This window comes from Pan troglodytes, chromosome 13 (assembly GCF_028858775.2).
Source record: "Pan troglodytes isolate AG18354 chromosome 13, NHGRI_mPanTro3-v2.0_pri, whole genome shotgun sequence".
Lineage (NCBI taxonomy): Eukaryota > Metazoa > Chordata > Mammalia > Primates > Hominidae > Pan > Pan troglodytes.
This window is the reverse complement of record NC_072411.2, coordinates 46,280,882-46,300,687: the sequence shown is the minus strand read 5'-3', so window position 1 is coordinate 46,300,687 and position 19,806 is coordinate 46,280,882. Positions and strand designations below refer to the sequence as shown.

At 36.9% G+C, this 19,806-nt stretch overlaps 1 protein-coding gene across 45 annotated transcripts in view; it reads left to right on the top strand.

The window, feature by feature from the left end:
- The window catches only part of GTDC1 (glycosyltransferase like domain containing 1), a 386,422-nt gene that overhangs the window by 75,250 nt on the left and 291,366 nt on the right, over window positions 1–19,806 (top strand). The window lies entirely within an intron of this gene.

Genomic DNA, 19,806 nt, shown 5'->3' with positions numbered 1-19,806 from the left:
TTTCCTTTCTTCTCCCTAAGTAAAAGTTTTCTTTTATTATATCTTTCCTTTTTTTTCCTCTTTCATTTGTTCTGCTGTTTTTTGTTTTTTTTTGCAAGAATGTTAAGTATGTATTAACTGGGTATCTTTTTACCTTCTATACTTATCTCTTATATATCTTTGTATTTCCATTTCATCATTTTTTTAATGCCTGTCCCTTCTTTTTCTGACTGTTTCAATACTGAATATTCTGTTTTGTTGTTGTCACTTCATTGGTGGCTTTAATCTATGATTTTTCCTCCCAGTCTTCACCCTTAGCCTGCCAACTCGCTTTTCATCTCCTTTAGTTGTCTTATCTTTTCTTAGATATTTCATAATTTTCTTTGAACCCCTTTACTTTGAAGTAGCTTATATTCTTTATCACTTCTTTTAGACTGGAAATTATTTGTATGATTTTTCTGTCTCTGTTGACAGTTTTTTTCTTAATCTGCCATTTGCCTATGTTTCTCCACCCCAATTTTTGGTAGTTCTATGTAATTTCTTTGCTGATTTATTTCTGGTTGTTACTCATTTTTGAATAGGATCAATTTCATTAAGGACAGATATTGCCTGAAAAAAGTGTGATGTTAGATGCATGTATTGAGTATTAGGGAGAGGGGTTAAATGAAGTGCAAGTGATAAATTTGCACTTCTATTTGGGTTATCTCAAATACTCCATCACCCAAGATATTTCTTTTCTTTGAGGGACATGTCTCACCTCAGTTTTTAGTACTGTGAAGGTCACTGTGCCATTGAGGCCCACGAGTCATAGGAGCCTATGTAGTAAGTAGTCTAGTGATAGCTGTGTCCCTCTCTTTGACCCCATTTGGCAGTCATTCTGAGCTAGGAAGCTAGGACATTGACAATAAGAATGTCTTGTTTTTTTTTTTTCTCTCTCCTTCTGTGGTATAGACATGTTTTCTGGAGAAACCTTTCCTATTCTCTCCTAGGTAGAAACTTAATATCATAACTCCAATTAGAGTTTACTGGAATGGGCTTTAGAACCATTCAAATTTTAGGGAAATCTTTATTCTGCTTGAGTTCTTAGGGAGTGCAGATAGGCTCTCAGGATTATTTCTCATTTTGATTCCAGATATTGCATAATTTGGCAGATTTTTAAAAATAGTTTGTGGTTTGTGGTTATGGCCGTGTCTTTGTTTTATTGATGAAGTGCTCATTACTTTTGTTCTGTTTTTTTTTTTTTTTTTCAGTTTGTTTCTGGAGTAGAGACTGTCTTCTGCTCATCTTTAAAAAAATTTTTTAGTTTATTTGCTATCACTGTATTCTTAAGAACATAGTAATAAAATATCCTGATATTAGACTTTACTTTTTGTTTTTGAAACAAGATGTCTGTATTAAGCTCATTTAATATTTAGTGTATTTACAACTTGGCAACTCCTTTTAAAGAAATTTTTTTTTTAACTTTAAGTTCTGGGATACATATGCTGAATGTGTGGGTTTGTTACATAGGTGTACATGTGCCATGGTGGTTTGCTGCATCTATCAACCCGTCATCTAGGTTTTAAGCCCTGCATGCATTAGGTATTTTTCCTAATGCCTTTCCCTCCCTTTTCCTCCCCTTTCCCTCCACCCGCCGATGGGCCCCAGTGTGTGATGTTCCCCTCCCTGTGTCTATGTGTTCTTTTTGTTCAACTCCCACTAATGAGTGAGAACATGCCATGTTTGGTTTTCTATTCCTGTGTTAGTTTGCTGAGGATGATGGTTTCCAGCTTCATTCATGTCCCTGCAAAGGACATGAACTCATTCTTTTTTATGGCAGCTCTTAATAATTTTTTATATTGAGAGGTCTTTATGCATGAATTTTTAAAATATATTCGGAGAGAAAAGCAATAAATATCAAGAGATTGAATGAAGAAATCAATTATATGTAATATGGTACAACTGCAGAGTTAATACATATTGGTGAACATTGGCTGCTTGGTGTATAAGTATCTTCATTGGCATTGGGGACATAATCTTTTGAAACCGTCATTGTAAAAGTGAAGTGACATTGTAAAACTTCATATTTTGACAATAAGAACTGCTTCTCAACATGGGAAGCCTGTCGAATTTCTCATAAAATCACATATGATCAACTTCTCTTGGAGAAATATATTTTTCAAAGAATCTGATACGTTTTAAGGAAAAGGTGCATTTTTTTTGTTGTTGTTGTTATATGAGCAGGAGAACCATTGCATTACATTTAGTATTAAACTGCACACACCAGAACCTGGACTTTATTTTAGAAATAACTTATCATATGTAATTAATTTAAAAATAATTAATAGACTTTATTTTTTAAGAACTGTTTTAGGTCCAGAGCAAAGCTGAATAGGAAATATAGAGGATAGTCCCCTTCAGCCTTCCCCCAACCATCAACCTCCCCCACCCCAGTGGTGTGTGTTTGTTACAATAGACGAACCAATATTTATACATCATTATCAACCAAAGGCCTAAAATTCAGTTTTGCTCTTTGTGTTACACCTTCTATGCATTTTGACAAACAGTATAATGACATGTATTCACCCTTGTGGTATCATACAGCGTAGTTTTAATGCCCTAAAAATCCTCTGTGGTTTACCTGTTCATCCCTTCTTCTCTCCCTCCTTCAGAATCCCTGGTAACAGCTGATCCTGTCTGTATACTTTTATCCTTTTCCAGAATGTTTTGTAGTTGCAATCTTACAACTTTTGCAACCTTGTCAGATTAACTTCTTTCACATAGCAATATATGTTTCTTGTATTAGTCCACTCTCATGCTGCTATGAAGAAATACCCGAGAATGGGTAATTTATAAAGGAAAGAGGTTTAATTTACTCACAGTTCCTTATGGCTGGAGAGGTGTCAGGAAAACAACCATGGCGGAAACCAAAGCAAACTTGTCCTTCACATCGCGGCCGAAGAGAGAAGTGCCAAGCAAAGGGGGAAAAGCTCCTTATAAAACCATCCGATCTTTTGAGAACTCACTCACTATCATAAGAACAGCATGGGGGTAACTGCCCTCATGATTCAATTACCTCCCACCAGGCCCCTCCCATGGCACATGGGGATAATGGGAACTACAATTCAAGATGAGATTTGGGTGGGGATACAGCCACATCATATCATTTTGCCCCTGGCCCCTCCCAAATCTTCTGTCCTCACATTTCAAAACACAATCATGCCTTTCCAACAGTCCACCAAAGTCTTAGCTCATTCCATCATTAACTCAGAAGTCCAAGTCCAAAGTCTCATCTGAGACAAAGCAAGTCCTGTCTGCCTATGAGCCCGTGAAATTAAAAGCAAGTTAGTTACTTCCTAGTTACAGTGGGGGTACAGGCATTGGGTAAATACACCCATTCCAAATGGGTGAAACTGGCCAAAACAAAGGGGCTACAGGCCCCACGCAAGTCTGAAATGCAATAGGGCAGTCATTAAACCTTAAAGTTGCAAAATGATTCTCTTTGACTCCATGTCTCACATCCAGGTCACACTGATGCAAGAGCTGGGCTTCTGTGGCCTTGGGCAGCTCTGCCCCTGTGGCTTTGCAGGGTACAGCTTCCCTCCCGACTGCTTTCATGGGCTCGTGTTTAGTGTCTGTGGCTTTTCTAGGTACACAGTGCAAGCTGTTGCTAGATCTCCCATTTTGGGGTGGGGTCTGGAGGATGGTGGTGCTCTTCTTACAGCTCCACTAGGCAGTGCCCCAGTGGGGACTTTGTGTGGGCCTCCAATTCCATATTTCTCTTCCCCACTGCCAAAGCAGAGGTTCTCCATGAGTGCTCCACCCCTGCAGCAAACTTCTGCCTGGACATCCAGGTGTTTCCATGCATCTTCTGAAATCTAGGTGGAGGTTCCCAAACCTTAATTCCTTTTTGTATTTTATTTATTTATTTAGAGACAGAGTCTCACCCTGTCACCCAGGCTGGAGTGCAATGGCATGATCTCAGCTCACTGCAACCTCTGCCTCCTGGATTCAAACTATTCTCCTGCCTCAGCCTCCCAAGTAGCTGGGATTACAGGTGCCCACAACCACACCCAACTAATTTTTGTATTTTTAGTAGAGATGGGGTTTCACCACTTTGGCCAGGCTGGTCTTGAACTCCTTACCTCAGGTGATCTGCTCGTCTTGGCCTCCGAAAGTGCTGGGATTACAGGCATGAGCCACTGCACCTGGCCTCAAACGTTAATTCTTGACTTTTGTGCACCCATGGGACCAACATTATGTGGAAGCTACCAAGGCTGGGGGCTTGCACCCTGTGAAGCAACAGCCTGAGCTGTGCATTGGCCCCTTTTAGCCATGGCTGGAGCGGCTGGGACACAGGCCGCCAATTCTTGAGGCTGCACACAGCAGGGAGCAGGAGTTTGGACCCAGCCCAGGAAACCATTTTTCCCTCCTAGGCCTCTGGGCCTGTGATGGAAGGGGCTATTGAGAAGGTCTCTAACATGCCCTGGAGACATTTTCCCCTGTCTTGGTTATTAGCATTTGGCTCCTTGTTACTTATGAAAATTTCTGCAGCTGGTTTGAATTTTTCCCTAGAAAATGTTTTTTTTTTTTTTTTCTACTTCATTGTTAGGCTGTAAATTTTCCAAGCTTTTATGCTCTGTCACCTCTTGAATGCTTTGGTGCTTAGAAATTTCTTCTGCCAGATACCCAGATCATCTCACTCAAGTTCTAAGTCTCACAGATGTCTAGGGCAGGGACAAAATGCTACCAGTCTCTTGGCATGGCAAGAGTGAACTTTACTCTATTTCCCAACAAGTTCCTCATCTCCATCTGAGACCACCTCAACCTGGACTTCATTGTCTGTATCACTATCAGCATTTTGGCCAAAGACATTCAACAAGTCTCTAGGAAGTTCCAAACTTTCCCACATTTTCCTGTCTTCTTCTGAGCCCTCCAAACTGTTCCAACCTCTGCTTGTTACCCAATTCCAAAGTCGTTTCCACATTTTCTGCTGTCTTTATAGCAGCATCCCACTATCCTGGTACTAATTTACTGCATTAGTTTGCTTTCATGCTGCTATGAAGAAATACCCAAGACTGGGTAATTTATAAAGGAAAGAGATTTAATTGACTCACTGTTCTGCATGGCTGGGGAGGCCTCAGGAGAACCATTATGGTGGAAGGCGAAACAAATATGTCCTTCACATGGCAGCAGGAGAGAGAAGTGCCAAGCAAAGGGGGAAAAGCTCCTTATAAAACCATTAGATCTTTTGACAACTCACTATCATGAGAACAGCATGGGGGTGACCACTCCCATGATTCAATTACCTCCCATCAGCCTCCTCCCACAACATGTGGGGATTATGGGAACTATAATTCAAGATGAGATTTAGTTGAGAGCACAGCCAAACCATATCATTTCTCCGTGTCTTTTTGTGGTTTGAGAGCTCATTTCTTTTTAGCACTAAGTAATATTCCATTGTATGGATATACCACAGTTTGTTTATCCATTCACTTTTTGGAGGACATTTTGGCCACTTCCAAGTTTTGGCAGTTCTGAGTAAAACTGATATAAACATTTGCATGTAGGTTTTTGCATGTATGTAAGTTTTCTACTCATTTGGATAAATACCAAGAAGCACAGTTGCTGGATTGCATGGTAAGAGCATGTTAAATTTTGTAGGAACTGCAAAACTGTTATCCAAAGTGGCTATACCATTTTGTAGTTTCAACAAAAAGGAGCAGTGGTGAGCAATGTTCTTTTTGCTCTACATTGTCTTTAGTAATTGGTGTTGTCAGTTGTTATTGTTTTGGATTTTAGCTATTCTGATAAGTATGTAGTGCTATCTCAGTGTTTCATTTTGTGATTTCCTATTAACATGTGATATTTGGGCATCTTTTCATATGCTTATTTGTCATTTGTGTATCATCTTTGGTGAAGTGTTTGTTCAGAGCTTTTGCCCCCCCTTACTTTTTATTTTATTTTATTTTATTTTAAAAGACACAGGGTCTTGCTCTTTCACCCAGGCTGGACTGAGTGCAGTGTCATGATTCTAGCTCACTGCAGCCTCAAATTCCTGGGCTCCAGTGATTCTTTTGCCTCTGCTTCCCGAATAACTGGGACTACAGGTGTGTGTCATTGTGCTTGGCTAATCTTTTTTCAAATTTATTCTTTGTAGAGACAGGGTCTTGCTTTGTTGCCCAGGCTTGCCTTAGACTTCTCACTTCAAGCATTCCTCCTGCCTTGGCCTCCCAAAATTCTGGGATTACAAGTCTGAGCCACTGTGGCCTGCCTTTATGTCCATTAAATAATTGTATTTTTAATGTTACATATTAAAAAAAAAACATAGAGGCAGGTTCTCACTGTGTTGCCTAGGCTGGTCTCCAACTCCTGCCCTCAAGCAGTCCTCCCACCTCCACCTCCCAAAGTGCTGGGATTACAAGTATGAGCCACTGCACCTGGCCTTGCCCATTTTTAATTGCTTGTTTACTTATTATTGAGTTTTAAGAGTTTTAAAAAATATATTTTAGCTAACAGTCCTTTATCAGATATGTATTTTGAAAATATTTTCTCTCAGTCTGTGACTTGTCTTCTTATTCTCTTGAGAGTGTCTTTCACAGAGCAGAAGTTTTTCATTTTAATGAAGTTGAGCTTAACAACTTTTTTTTTGTCATGGATCATGTTTTTGGTGTTATATCTAAAAAGTCACTGCAAAACCCAAGATCATCTAATTTCTTTTATTTCTCTTCTAGTAGGTTTATAGTTTTATGTTTTATGTTTAGGTTTATGATCTATTTTGAGTTAATTTCTGTAAAGTATATTGTAAGGTCTTCATTATGATCTATTTTTTGTTAATTTTTGTAAAGTATATTGTAAGGTCTTCATCTAGATTCATTTTTTTCTGCATGTGGATGTCCAGTTGTTCCAACATCATTTATTGGAGACTCTCGTTTCTCCATTGAATTGCCTTTGCTCCTTTGTCAAGTATCAGTTGACTATATTTGTGTGTGTCTATTTCTGAGCTCTCTCTTCTGTTCCATTGATCTATTTGTCTGTTTCACCATACCACACTGTCTTGATTACTGTGTAATTAATTTTTAAAATAATAATTAGTAAACTAAGTATTAAGATTTGAGAAACAAGTTATCTCAAGCCAATTTCTGTTAAGTATGAGATAATGTGATGTTTTTTAAAAAATACATTATTTGTAATTATTTTAGCAAAATTGGTATGCAGTGGAAACAGTGTCACAATGGAAATAAAGAAAATGGTAATATTTCCACTTTAAAAGAACTACTTTTATACAAAGTGGCTCATTTTGGGTTCAAAATGGCTCATTATAAGTTCATTTTAAACTTATAATGTTTTAACTTATAAAATTTTAACTTTTAAAATTTTACATTTTTAAAACTTAAATAACAGTTTAAAAAGTTTCTTTTAATCTTCTAAAATAATATTGTTTGGAACTTGCTGCTTTTTTTACTAAGAAAGAAAACTACTTTTCTGAAGTGTTGCATGGTGTAAGTCAGTGTCTAAGCACATTTGTGAAATGAATTGAGCTAGATATTGGGGAATGCTAATAAATACATGGCACAGGTTTTTTTTTTTTTTCGGCCTTAAAGAGCAATTCAGGAAAATTAACCAGTAATATAAAGTAATGTGTGGTAAGCATAGTGTGGATGGCAGTGTGTTGAGCTCACTAAGAGGTTAGTATGACTGGTAAGTGTAAAGTAATACTTTCACACAGCTGGTTTTTACTCATGGTATGTTTAACCTTGTGTCAGAAACGTAACAAATTTACATAAAAGTTTTTAGGAAATTATAATGATTATCAGATATAATCAACTGTTATAATATATTTTTATATCAATTTTATCCAGGTCTAAATTACTTAAACTACCCATTTTAAATGGCAGTGTGGGCTAGGCACGGTGGCTCGTGCTTGTAATCCCAGCACTTTGGGAGGCTGAGGTGGGCAGGCACCTGAGGTCAGGAGTGTGAGACCAGCCTGGTCAACATGGTAAAACCCTGTCTCTACTAAAAATACAAAAATTAGCTGGGCATGGTGGTGCACGCCTGTAAACCCAGCTACTTGGGAGGCTGAGGCAGGAGAATCGCTGGAACCTGGGAGGTGGAGGCTGCAGTGAGCCAAGATGCCAATATGGCTCCATTCCACTCCAGCCTGGGCGACAGAGCGAGACTCCATCTCACACACAAAAAAAACCAAAAACACAAAAACCACGGCAGTGTGATAAGTTTTGATAAAAGAATACAGCTTTACAACCACCACCACATTTATGATTTGGTTATTGCTGTCACCCCAGAGAGATCTCTTGTGTCCTCTTGAAATCAGTCTCCCATCTCTGTTCCCAGACAATTGCTGATCTGCTTTCTATATTTTAGATTGGTTTACATTTTCTAGAATTCTTAAGAATGTATTTTGCTTACTGTAGAGGATATGTTTTTCGAAAATTGATGGTAAAGTGAATTTTTGTAAAATAAACCTTATGTTTTATTATCTTAAAATTTCTAAGATGCTCAAATAAAGTTCAGTTGGTATTATCCCTGACATTTTTGGTTTTGAGTTTTCTGCGTTGTCCACTCTCTGTAATAATTTAAATCTGGATTACATATAACAATATGTAAAACCAACTGATGACACATTATATTGTAAAGCAAGGTATCCTTTTGCAGTTACCTCCCTCCTTGTTTATTTTTAATGTTGATTAACAATTTGAAGAATAAAAGTGTACAGATCCTATTGTATTCATAGACTTTAATTTAGTCCTTTTTCCATATAATTGTCACTCAGTAGACAGTGTAACCTCAATCTGTAAAAGGCCATTTGCCTTGTCCTTATGCCCTCCTGCTCAGACCTCTGGGGATGGGAAAGTGAGGGTGGATAAATAGCTCTTTACTTCATAACATTCTGTTCTCTGTGACTCCTCTTACACATGCATGGTCTATTCTGAAAGCGTGCTGAAAAGTAGCAGTTGATCTCATGGATAAAACAGCCCCACTAGGATGGGATAGTAGAATCTTTTTATGATTTTTAAAATAAAAGGTACTGATTGTTCATACCTTTATACAGAAAAGAGTTAATCCTTTGCATACAAAAATGAGTGTTTTCTGGTTTTGCCCAGAAAAGTTCTGTTTCTAGAATTTGTGCTGCGTCATTTATTAATCATTTTGAAACTAGATCTAAATAAAAACCAAACATGAAAGTCATGTTTGCTCCATTAAACATTTAAATTTCGACTTCATTTGGAAATCCTACACTCACATAAAGAGAAATAATCCTAATCCAAATTTATCTATAGTCAAACTGTGGGTAACTAATGTTCTAAAAACTGAATTCTTAAGTAAATGTCATTTTGGGGTGATAAACACGGATCTGTTAAGAAATCCTGAAGGTCTACATTTGAACACTGCCCCACTGAAGGCTTCAGACAAAGGACAAAATGTTTCAGGAGTCAGTTTGAGAGACAGTATATGTGAGATGAGACTGAAGAACAATCAGAGCGACCAACCTGAGATCTTATATTTTATATGACTATTATCCCTCTCAAAACTAATCAGTCAATACTCTGTTTTTTTTTTTAAGTTAAAAAAAGACTTTACTCAGATTGTTTTTGGAATTTCCTCATTTTAGGGGATTGTCTTCAGAAGCACAGACATATCCCATTCAGCCTACACTGAATGGTGGGTTAGACACTGTCCTGTCTTCAGCAGGGTAAGTCAGATGCAAGAACAGACATAAACAGTTACCTGCGATACAAAGCAGGTTGTGCAGCTGTGCTGATAGTGGCATGTGTAAACTGCATTGGGAGGGAGGAGTTAATTCTAGTTTGGCCATCATTAGGTGACGCTATTTAAATAGCGCCATGAGTGATGAGTTGCATTACAATTTTAATTTATTTTCTTTGTGTTTCTGAAGCTGCATTTACTTTAGAAAATTCAGCAAACCAGAAAAGCACAGAGAGAAAAAAAAATTCTAAAATTACCATTCATATTTTCATGTATATTTCATTGTTTTTGTTCTTAGCTGTTTTTGACCTGTCATTTTTTCATTTTATAATATGAACATTTCTCCATGTCCACTAAATATTTTTCTGCAACATCATTTAAAATGACTACATAGTCTTTTTAACTATCACAGATAAAATGTAATTTATTTAACTAGTCACCTATTGCTGACCGTTTAGATTGTTTCTGTGTTTTACTATTACGTAAAACACTGTCAGAAACATCTTCATGAACATGACTGTTTCTTTTAAATTAAAGCTTATTTTGCCAAAGTAATACATTCACCTAGTTTAACATTTGCATAGTTGTTAAAGGCCTATTAGAAAATACAGTGGTGGCTGGGCTCAGTGGTGCACATCTGTAATCCTGTTACTTTGGGAGGCCAAGGCAGGTGGATCATTTGAGCCTAAGAGTGCGAGACCAGCCTGGGCAGTATGGTGAAACCCCATCTCTACCAAGAAACAAAAACAAAAAACAAAAAATTAGTCAGGTGTGGTGGCGTGTGCCTGTAGTCCCAACTACTTAGGGTGGGGGCTGAGGTGGGAGAATCTCCTGAGCCCGGGAAGTCAAGGCTGCAGTGAACTGAAATTGTGCCACTGCTCTCCAGCCTGGGATATGAAAATGAGACCCTGTCAAAAAAAAGAAAGGAAAATACAGTGGTCCTTTCTCTAGAGGCAGCCTTTTATCTGTTTCCTCTAGTCATTATATATCTCCACATTGCTAAATTACATATATACACATTGCTATCTTTTGAGTTAATTTATTTTAGACATTGTTGACTTTATATTATGGTCTTTGAAGATTTTTCACTATTACACAGCCATCTCTTTCCCTCCCATTCCCAGTATAGTTAGATTCCAATTTTTGGCTTAGTGTTGCATTATTATATTATGTAGCTATTATTCATAGATGAGCATATTGTAATTAATTCTGATGAAAAGTTTGCTTCTGACTTTTTGTATTTCATGAAATTAATAATGCCTTGTTTTTTCATTTGCTTTGCTTTTTGTCCCTCTTAATAATTCTTCCTATACCTTCTATGAACTACTTATAATTTTCCATAAACGGAATTACATCAGATAATACATTTCAATTTTTTTCTTGAAGACATTCTTCCAGCACACTTCCATTCTCCTCCCATTACATTCTCTAGACCTGCCTCTTCTGGGATTTTTCCTTGCTCTTAACCTAGGAACTTCCTTTGCCTTTTCTTGAATCTCATAGTGTTTTCCTTCTTGTCTTACTCTTACATTTTTGTTTATGTTTCCTGTAGTATTCCTGAGAAAGGTTTTGTGACAGAAAAAATATCTTTATTCAGTTTTCTCAGTTGATTGATAATTTGCTTGAATAATTAATTTCTAAGTTGGAAGTAACTTTTCTATAGGTTTTTGGAAGGAAATGCTTATGTTCCATTGTCTTCCAGCTTGCTCTTGCAAAGTCCAAGCATTTTTGATTCCTTTAACTGTAGAAGAAAACTGAGTAGAAGAATGTCTGGGTATAAGGATGTCATATTTTAAAAACTGTAAAGATGGGGAGGATGAAGAGGAGATTCAAGGCAGAGGGACTCGAAAAGCTAGGTGACAGCAGGTTGTCCACTATGGTAAGAGAATGAAGGCATCTATGTCCATGTGAGGAGAGTGTGGGATATAGTTGGAACACAGTAAATTGAGACTCTATATTGGAGACCCATATATGGAGCTTTAAATTTGTTTTCTAGGCATTATTTCACCTAGCTGTCATCAGCTATGTGAAACTTTCTTTGGCTTATGGCAGGCAAAATGAATTGGCTTCTGATTTATCCTCCCTTAGTATTAATACTTTACATGTGCCCATGTGCATGTGTACTCATATATGTACACACACATTTTTTTGTATCTGTATGCCTGTCTCCCCCATTAGACTACATCTTTGGGGTTGGAGGAAGTGACATAATTAGGTCTGTGTTAAGGGAAGTACAGTAGATCAGTTCTTAACATTCCTGGTGGTTGAGGTGCCATTGAAAACTGCAGAATGGATACCAGGAAGAAGGGATTAAAAGGAGAGAGAACAGAAGGTTATTTCAATGCCTAGGTTTGAAGAAATGAGCATACGATGAACTAATCTACTGGGAGAGGGAGGGATACTACTTCAAATAATTATATTACGATTATTCCCATGAGTCTAATTATTTTTAATTTTGGAAATGCTATGTTATTTTTATATATTTATTACACTTCTTACTTTAAATTTTTTCCCTTCTTGGTCCATTCCAGAATAGTCTGAAACAATTTTAACTCTTGCTTTATTGATTTTTTAAAAGGTGAATGATGTTTTGTTTACACAGCTGATGATTAATAGTAATGATGATCTGAAATACCATCTTAATTCTATTTGGTTAAAGAAAAACACAAATAGAGAATTGTAGATGAAAATAGTTTGTATAAATCTTATATTATCATTTCCTAGCATTTTCTTATTCTGAGCAGATTCGTTGCCTGAAAATGTTAACTTTGATTTTACCAGAGTCTTTCTTAAGTAGATAAAGTTTGAAATAGTATGATACTTTTCATTATTGTTTGAAAACAATGAACTTTTCCACAAATTTTCAACATTACAAACAGAGACTTTTCACCAAGATGAATGATCACTCAGAAAAAGTAAAGAACTAGTTAAAGGTTTTCTTGCATGTTTGTCACTGATGGATTTCTCAAAAGCCAGGCTATATATTTATACTTAAAAAGATGTACCATATGACATATCACATATTTTGAAAATAACATCCCACTGATGAGTCTTTACTTTCCAAGATGCTTTTAGACAGGCTGATGCTCCACTAATGATAGGAGACTAATGTCTTTTGGAAATTTTCATGATGCTAATTACAATTTATTAAGCACTTACTCATGCCAAGCCCTGTGCCAAATAGTGAAGGGACACTGTCTCATTTAATAATAACCCTATTGGGGTGGGTGTTGTTTATTATTAGATGAGAAAATTGAAGCATAAAGAGGTTACATTTCTTGTCTGAGATCATGCATGTAGCAGGCAGCAAAGCAGGGAATGTTTATCTTTGCTTTGTGTATCTCTTCATTCTTAAGCTTGCTTCTTTCCATGTTATAGGAAAGATCTTAAGGAATATTAATCCTGTAGTGGCATCACATATGAACGGTATTTCTCACCTGTCCTATCATCAGATGACCATCTAATTTACTAATTTCTTATAGTGAGTAATTTCTCAGATTTTTTTTTGATCCTTATAAAACTGAATACCGCGCATTGTCTACTGTGCTTTCACAAATGAAAATGATGAGAATAGCCGAATTTTCTTTGAAAAACTTTCTGTACTTACTAAGACAATATTAGTATCCTAGTTTAATGTGTGTGACTGATATAGTTTTATGTTACTTTTTATATTATTCTTTCACAAAAAATACAAAGCCTCCCCCAACTGTTGTTTCTCCTTAGTGCTAACTTTAAGAAGTCACACATGTTTCTTCCTGAACACCCAACAGTTTGGTATTCTGTCAGATGTTTTGCAGGGCTTTAGCAAGTTGTTACAGTGAATGTCTCCAAGAAGCAATACATTAGGCAGAGCACTGCAGAGACACCTGTAGAGATCAGCACACCTGCCCTCAAGCAAAAGACAGTAATTAGTTGCTCATCTTCCCTTGCAAACTTCCCCAATGTTGTTGTACATGAAACACATAGATCACAGCAGTGCTGTCATGAGCTCCGCACTGTTGGAGTTGTTTATGCCCATTCAATTTTTAATGTTTCTATAAGACATTTTGATGGGAACCCTGAGCCCAAAGGGATTTGCATGCTTGATCAAACTTGTGATGATTTAAATATAGAAATAAAGAGAAACCTTTGAATTACTTTGACTGTTAACTTTTAGGACCGCCTTAGTGGAAAACATTCACATGATACTTGAGGCAAAGATGTGTTTGATCACCCTTTACAACTTTTTTGTTTCTTGACAGCAGGTATAGCGCCAGTAAATCTAAACAAGTTCTTTAATGCTTATAGATCCAAGTGCATGTGAATATCTGTATAGCATGGTCTGAATATTTTAAAAGATGATTTTGTACCAATCACTTTTATTGAAATTAAACCACTGTCAAGTACCAACCTTTTAGTCCTGCCACATTGTCATATATAGTTTATATTATTAAAGAATGAGATGATAGGCGATTGAACTTTAGTAAAATATAGTAGTATATATGAGTTGGATATATTGGGGCCAGATAAATTATCACTTAAAGTACTTGGATGCCTTTTGATATCATTGTTTTAATTTTAACACTATATATGGTCTAGATACCATAAGGGATAAAAGCTAGTATTTTACCAAGTGACCTTTCAAGTCGTTTCTAACAGCTGGGATTCCGTTCTTTGATTATATTTGTGTAGGTTATTAATAAACAGCTTCAATAGAGTTTCATTACTGTTTCTTAAATTATATTGTTTGCAAAATGCTATCATTCCTAATATCATAGCAAATTCCATTCACATTTATTCTGAGAAAAAAATAACCCTAGTAGTGCTTTGTTATTCAAGCATAGTCTGGTGGCCATACATACATGCATCTTAAATTGGTTCTTGGAGATAAATGGGCATTATGGAGTTGTCAGATTACAGTAAAACTAAAGAAGAAGATGTTATACAGCATTGGACTGTCATTGACAGAGTTAGAAACCTTAGATGCTAATAAATGCAGTCATCCCATTGTGCCTTGCAGTTTTTCCTCAATACATAGGTAGAATCTTCCTGTGAGTTTCTGAGCATAGTTTTTGATTAGCTCTTCAGCACAAAATGGAATGAGTGATGTGAATATTTAAAGCTTACCTCTAGATTTTATGTTTGCCTGCCTTTTTTAGCCATATGTAAGCCTAAATGTGGATTAACTGGGGTTACTCCATTTGTGAGGTGATGATTATGATGCTAGTATGGTAGTATAGGCAGAATACTCTTTTTTTTTTTTAAGTAGAGTCTTGCTCTGTCGCCCAGGCTGGAGTGCAGTGGTGCAATTTCGGCTCACTGCAACCTCTGCCACCTGCGTTCAGGTGATTCTCATGTCTCAGCCTCCCAAAGTGCTGGGACTGCAGCCACATGCCACCAAGCCCAGCTAATTTTTGTATTTTTAATGGAGACGGGGTTTTGCCATCTTGGCCAGGCTGGTCTCGAACTCCTGACCTCAAGTGATCCACCTGCCTCGGCCTCCCAAAGTGCTGGGATTACAGGCGTGAGCCACCACGCCTGGCCTCTTATATTTTATATGCATAACATTTTGGCTAGCTTATACTTCATTGACTTTTGGGAATTTCACAACAGTCATTGCTAACAATTGGTCTGTCTATAGTGGCCTTTGGAATTCCTAATAACTTTATGTTAATGTTGCATAAAACATTTGGCAGTCTGTTTCTTATGTAAAGCTGCTCCATGTGCCCTGAGTCAGAAGCTTACTTTTTATCCTTGATACCTAGCTTAATGTGATCAGTCAGTGTTGGTTGGATTAGTGGATGATTGAAAATATTATGTAATGGATATGAATAGCCCATGGAAACAGTAAAGAGTGGATCACACTTAATACTTTTAATAATAGAAGGAACTTTTTCTCCTGCCTGTTTTTTTTTCAGCATAACCCTTGGTTCATATTTTTTCTAGGATAAGTTCCTATGACTTGATTTTAACTTTATCTCTTTACTATCAGTTCATCAAAAATATTCTGTGAAAAAACATTTTATATTTTTACTGTACTAAAGTTAAGCTCTTCTTATTCTGAGTCACAATCTGGACCCATTTAACTACTTTAGCTTTATTTTCTATTGTGCTATATTCTCTAGCTGTTGTTTCTCCTGTGCTGGAGAAACTTTTTACTCCTTGTTTCAGGGCAAGTCAAACTTCCACTTCCTGGCGTCATGCCTTGGTCTCTGAGCTCCAATCTCATGAATTTCTGAGTTATTTCTGTTTTCCACCCGCCAGTTAAGAATGAAATCATATGTGTCCCTATGTTTTGCAAAATGGATCTATCTCCAGCTAGCTCATAGCTTCATTACTATGATTTCTTTCTTTCTTTTCTTTTTTTTTTGTATTTTAATTCTTTTCTTTCTGGCATGTGGTAGAATGCTAAGTACTTTGTAGTCACATAGTAAATACTGTAGACACTTACACACTAGGTAATATCTAGCTTTATAGTAACAAGATAAGCTTCCTCCTAAAGAAAGGAAGACAGAAAGAAAGATGGACAGAAAGAAAGGAAGACAAAACAGAAGAAAAGAAAGGAAAGAAGAATAAAAAAGAAAGATCAGCAAGAATATTTTGAGGAATAGGGAAAGAGCAGTAATTGTGGAATTTTAAAAACTTGAGTTTAAATTCTGATTCTGCTTACTAGCTTATGATATTGGATGAGGTTCATCATCTTTTGGTGTAAAATGGTAATGATATCTATCTGACAAACCTGTAAGGGTTAAATTATATAATGTATATAAAGTGCTTATTGGCATACCCTGGCACACATTCGACGTTAAAGAAATGGTAGCTAACTCTTTTATTTTGCATGTGAGGGAAGAAGTTTAGAGAGCTGACCCAAGGGTCATATAGCTAGTAAATTGTGGAGAGAAAATTGAAAACCAGGCCATTCTTACTCTAAAGCAGTGTTTTTCAAACATAGTGCATCTGAGAATTATCTGAAAGACTTGTTAAAACACTGGGCCCCACTCCAGAGTTTCTGGTTCACTAGGTCTGGGGTGAGGCCTGAGAATTTGCATTTGAAACATGTTTCCTGTTGCTGTTGCTGCTGCTACTGGTCCAGGGACCACACTTCGAGAACCAGTGCTTTCTGGCATATTTCTCAACCCTAGTTGCACCTAAGAAATCAAGAAATCACCCTGAGTAGTGTCTATAAATTATTGATGAAACCAGAATCTGTGGTTATGGGGCCTAAGTGTGGATTTTTAGGTTTTTGTTTTAAGCTATCCAGGGGATTCTAACGTGCAGCCAGGGTAGGAAGCACCACTCTGCTTAAATGAGGCTCTTTGCAGTTTTTTTCTTAGAACTGGGTATTAAGTGAAGCAGCTGACCCTGCACCCTCCTGGGTGCTCAGTGAGGCAAGGCCTCAGTCGTGTGTCGTTTTTATGCTGTTATGTTTTAAAACAATCGCTTTGGCCTAGAATCCTTTTACTGTTTTAACCGGTTCTACTTGTTTGTGTGGACTTTTTGCATTTCTCCATCTTCACCCTCAGTGTATCCTGAATGCCTTCATCAATCTCTAGGGTGGATTTTATGTTAATATTTGGCAAAAGCCAGTATTTAGCAATAGTAGACTTGAAGTATAAAGTAAATAAAGGAATATATCTAGTTTTTAAAAAAGCAGTCACATTAACAATCTAATGTACTTTCAGAATTCTGATTTTGTTCTTTTTTCTGAGATGCTTTGGAAACCTTACATTTTGTTTTAGGGGACCCAGTTATTGGTTAGAATAGGTAATGATAATTGTGCACCCAGAAGTGTATAAGTAAAAATGTCGCAGATTAATTGATAAAGGAGTCATTTTTTCTTTATAGGATTCAGTTGGTAAATATATACAAATCAAGGCATGAAATCATTTACTGGATAAGAGTGGGCAAAATACCACATAATTTCATTAACCTTTAAGCAATGAAAGTATAAATCCCTATGCAAATGTTTAAGGTTATCATTGCCTATCACCCCTTTTGATTCCTACAGACCGTTAATTCTTCTCTGTCCTGCTGAGTCTTATTAAAACTTCTGATTGATGTACTTTTATTAAAAGGTTTAGAATTTACCAATTTAAAACACTTGCTTTACACTATTACCTCTAATTTAACTAGGCCCATTAAATACTGTATTTTGCAAAGGGAAGAAGTCAATTGCTGTTTCTTTAAAAAATAATAAATTGAAATGAATTTTAAACTCTGCTTAGCGGTGAGCAATTGCTGTATACTACTAGGCCTTTTGATAGCTGATTTGTTCCTTTAGTATGCAAATTTTAGGTTTATAGAGATCTAATGCTTTTATTTAGGAAATATGCCCAGAGGCTAGATTGGTAGGCTTTAGGGAGATAACTAGTTTGGTGTGAAATAAATAGTTGTTAAAGGATCACATGAATTGGGTCCCAGAAGATGAAGAGTAGACTGAGACAGATTGAGGAAAACTGACTGTACTTCATTTCATTTGGCTATAAATATCACTGAATTAAAAATGAAGACAATGAATGATGGCAACACAAAGCAAATTAATGAAAATAAGCCATTTTTTTGTGGGTTTTCTGAAAAGTTCTGTCTTCTGAGCAGTTTAAAGAAAAGGGCTGGGTACACCCCTAACCAAAGAAGCTTAGTTCACATCATTCTGGGAGGCCAGCCTTTTGAGAGATTGTAGCTTTAGCAGGGAGGAAGGAATGGGTCAACTCCCCTCCCACCCCCCACCAGTCAAAGTCAGCAGCATCACTTCTGGTTAGTGAGATGACAGATGTCATAGAAAACCTTACATTCAAAACAAGAGGACTCACGGATGCTAGCTTAGGTTGGCAATTGTAGATATTCTGGCTTGCAAGTGTTAAACAAATAATAATGAACTTTTAGCTTTGGGAAGTTAGTTTTAAGAGGTCATACACTTGTTTTGTAGCATTGCTCTTTTGGAATCTCTGACTTCCAAACATTTATTTTTCCTTAAATAACTGAAAATAATGAAATACGTTTCTATATTGATAGCTTGTAGAATCCACTTTTCTTTTTTTTTTCTTTTTTTTTTTACAGTGCGTATATCTGTCTTTTTGGTTGTCTAAGCAGTTAGGCCCTCAAGAAATAGAATATTCAAATAGCCTTAGCATTTGAAATGGTCTCTGTATGCCTATTTGTTGTATGTCTCTGGTGGCAGAAGTGCAGAGGGCATGGGTGATGATGATGTGTGAAGGTGGGATGCTAGATTCTTTCATTGAGGCTGGAGGTTTATAATCTTGTTATCGTTAAAGTTTCAAAGAGGTGTGGTGGGTAGGAGTGCCAATGCCACAGTCTAGTAGAGTGAGGAATGAGAATAAGTAATTGGTTCTTGCCAGCCTTAGCAATAGTGGTTTTGGTAGAGTGATGGCTAAGGAAGCCAAGTTATGGTAATTCAAGCATTGAATGGAAGTTGAAGCAAAAACAATGAGCTTATATTATTATTTTATGAAGCTTCACGGGGATAGTTGGTAGGGTTGGGAGAACTGTGTTATTGATGAAGGAGAAGAAAGCAGTGGAGAAGAAAGGGAGAAACCGGATAGTGCACGTTCCTAGAAACAGCATAAATGAATAGGATTCATTGTACAGGTAGAGGGTTTCGTAATGGAAAAGAGGGTCAACTATGAGATAGGAATGAAAGTGTTATGAGATAGGAATGAAAGTGTTATGAGACAGGAGAATTTGCATATGTAGAGTGGGTTCTTAGTTGCAGGCAACAGCTAGTTTGAGTTGCATACAGAGATATATCACATGCTACTTAATTTGCAGAAGTGCCAAGGAACCAAAGTTGACTGTGAATAGCTAGGAACAGCACAAGCCATGAGAAACACCCCATGATACTATTCTAGTAGAAAACTCCACTGCCATTTGCTACTTAGAGTCTATGAGACTAGGGATCATTTAGTAGCATATCTACATAGTTGTTTCAGAAGAACAAAATGCCTTCACTACAAAATTTGATCTCATTTGTAGTTGGCTACTTCCTTGATTTGCTCATTTCTGCTTTCTAAATTTTGAATGGATTTGGTTGAACCTGGGTTCCCTGTGGAAGGCGTGATGCAAGAGCATCTGAGAAATGTTTTTAGCTTGAGCTTTGTGAATACAGAAAGTTAGAGTGCATGC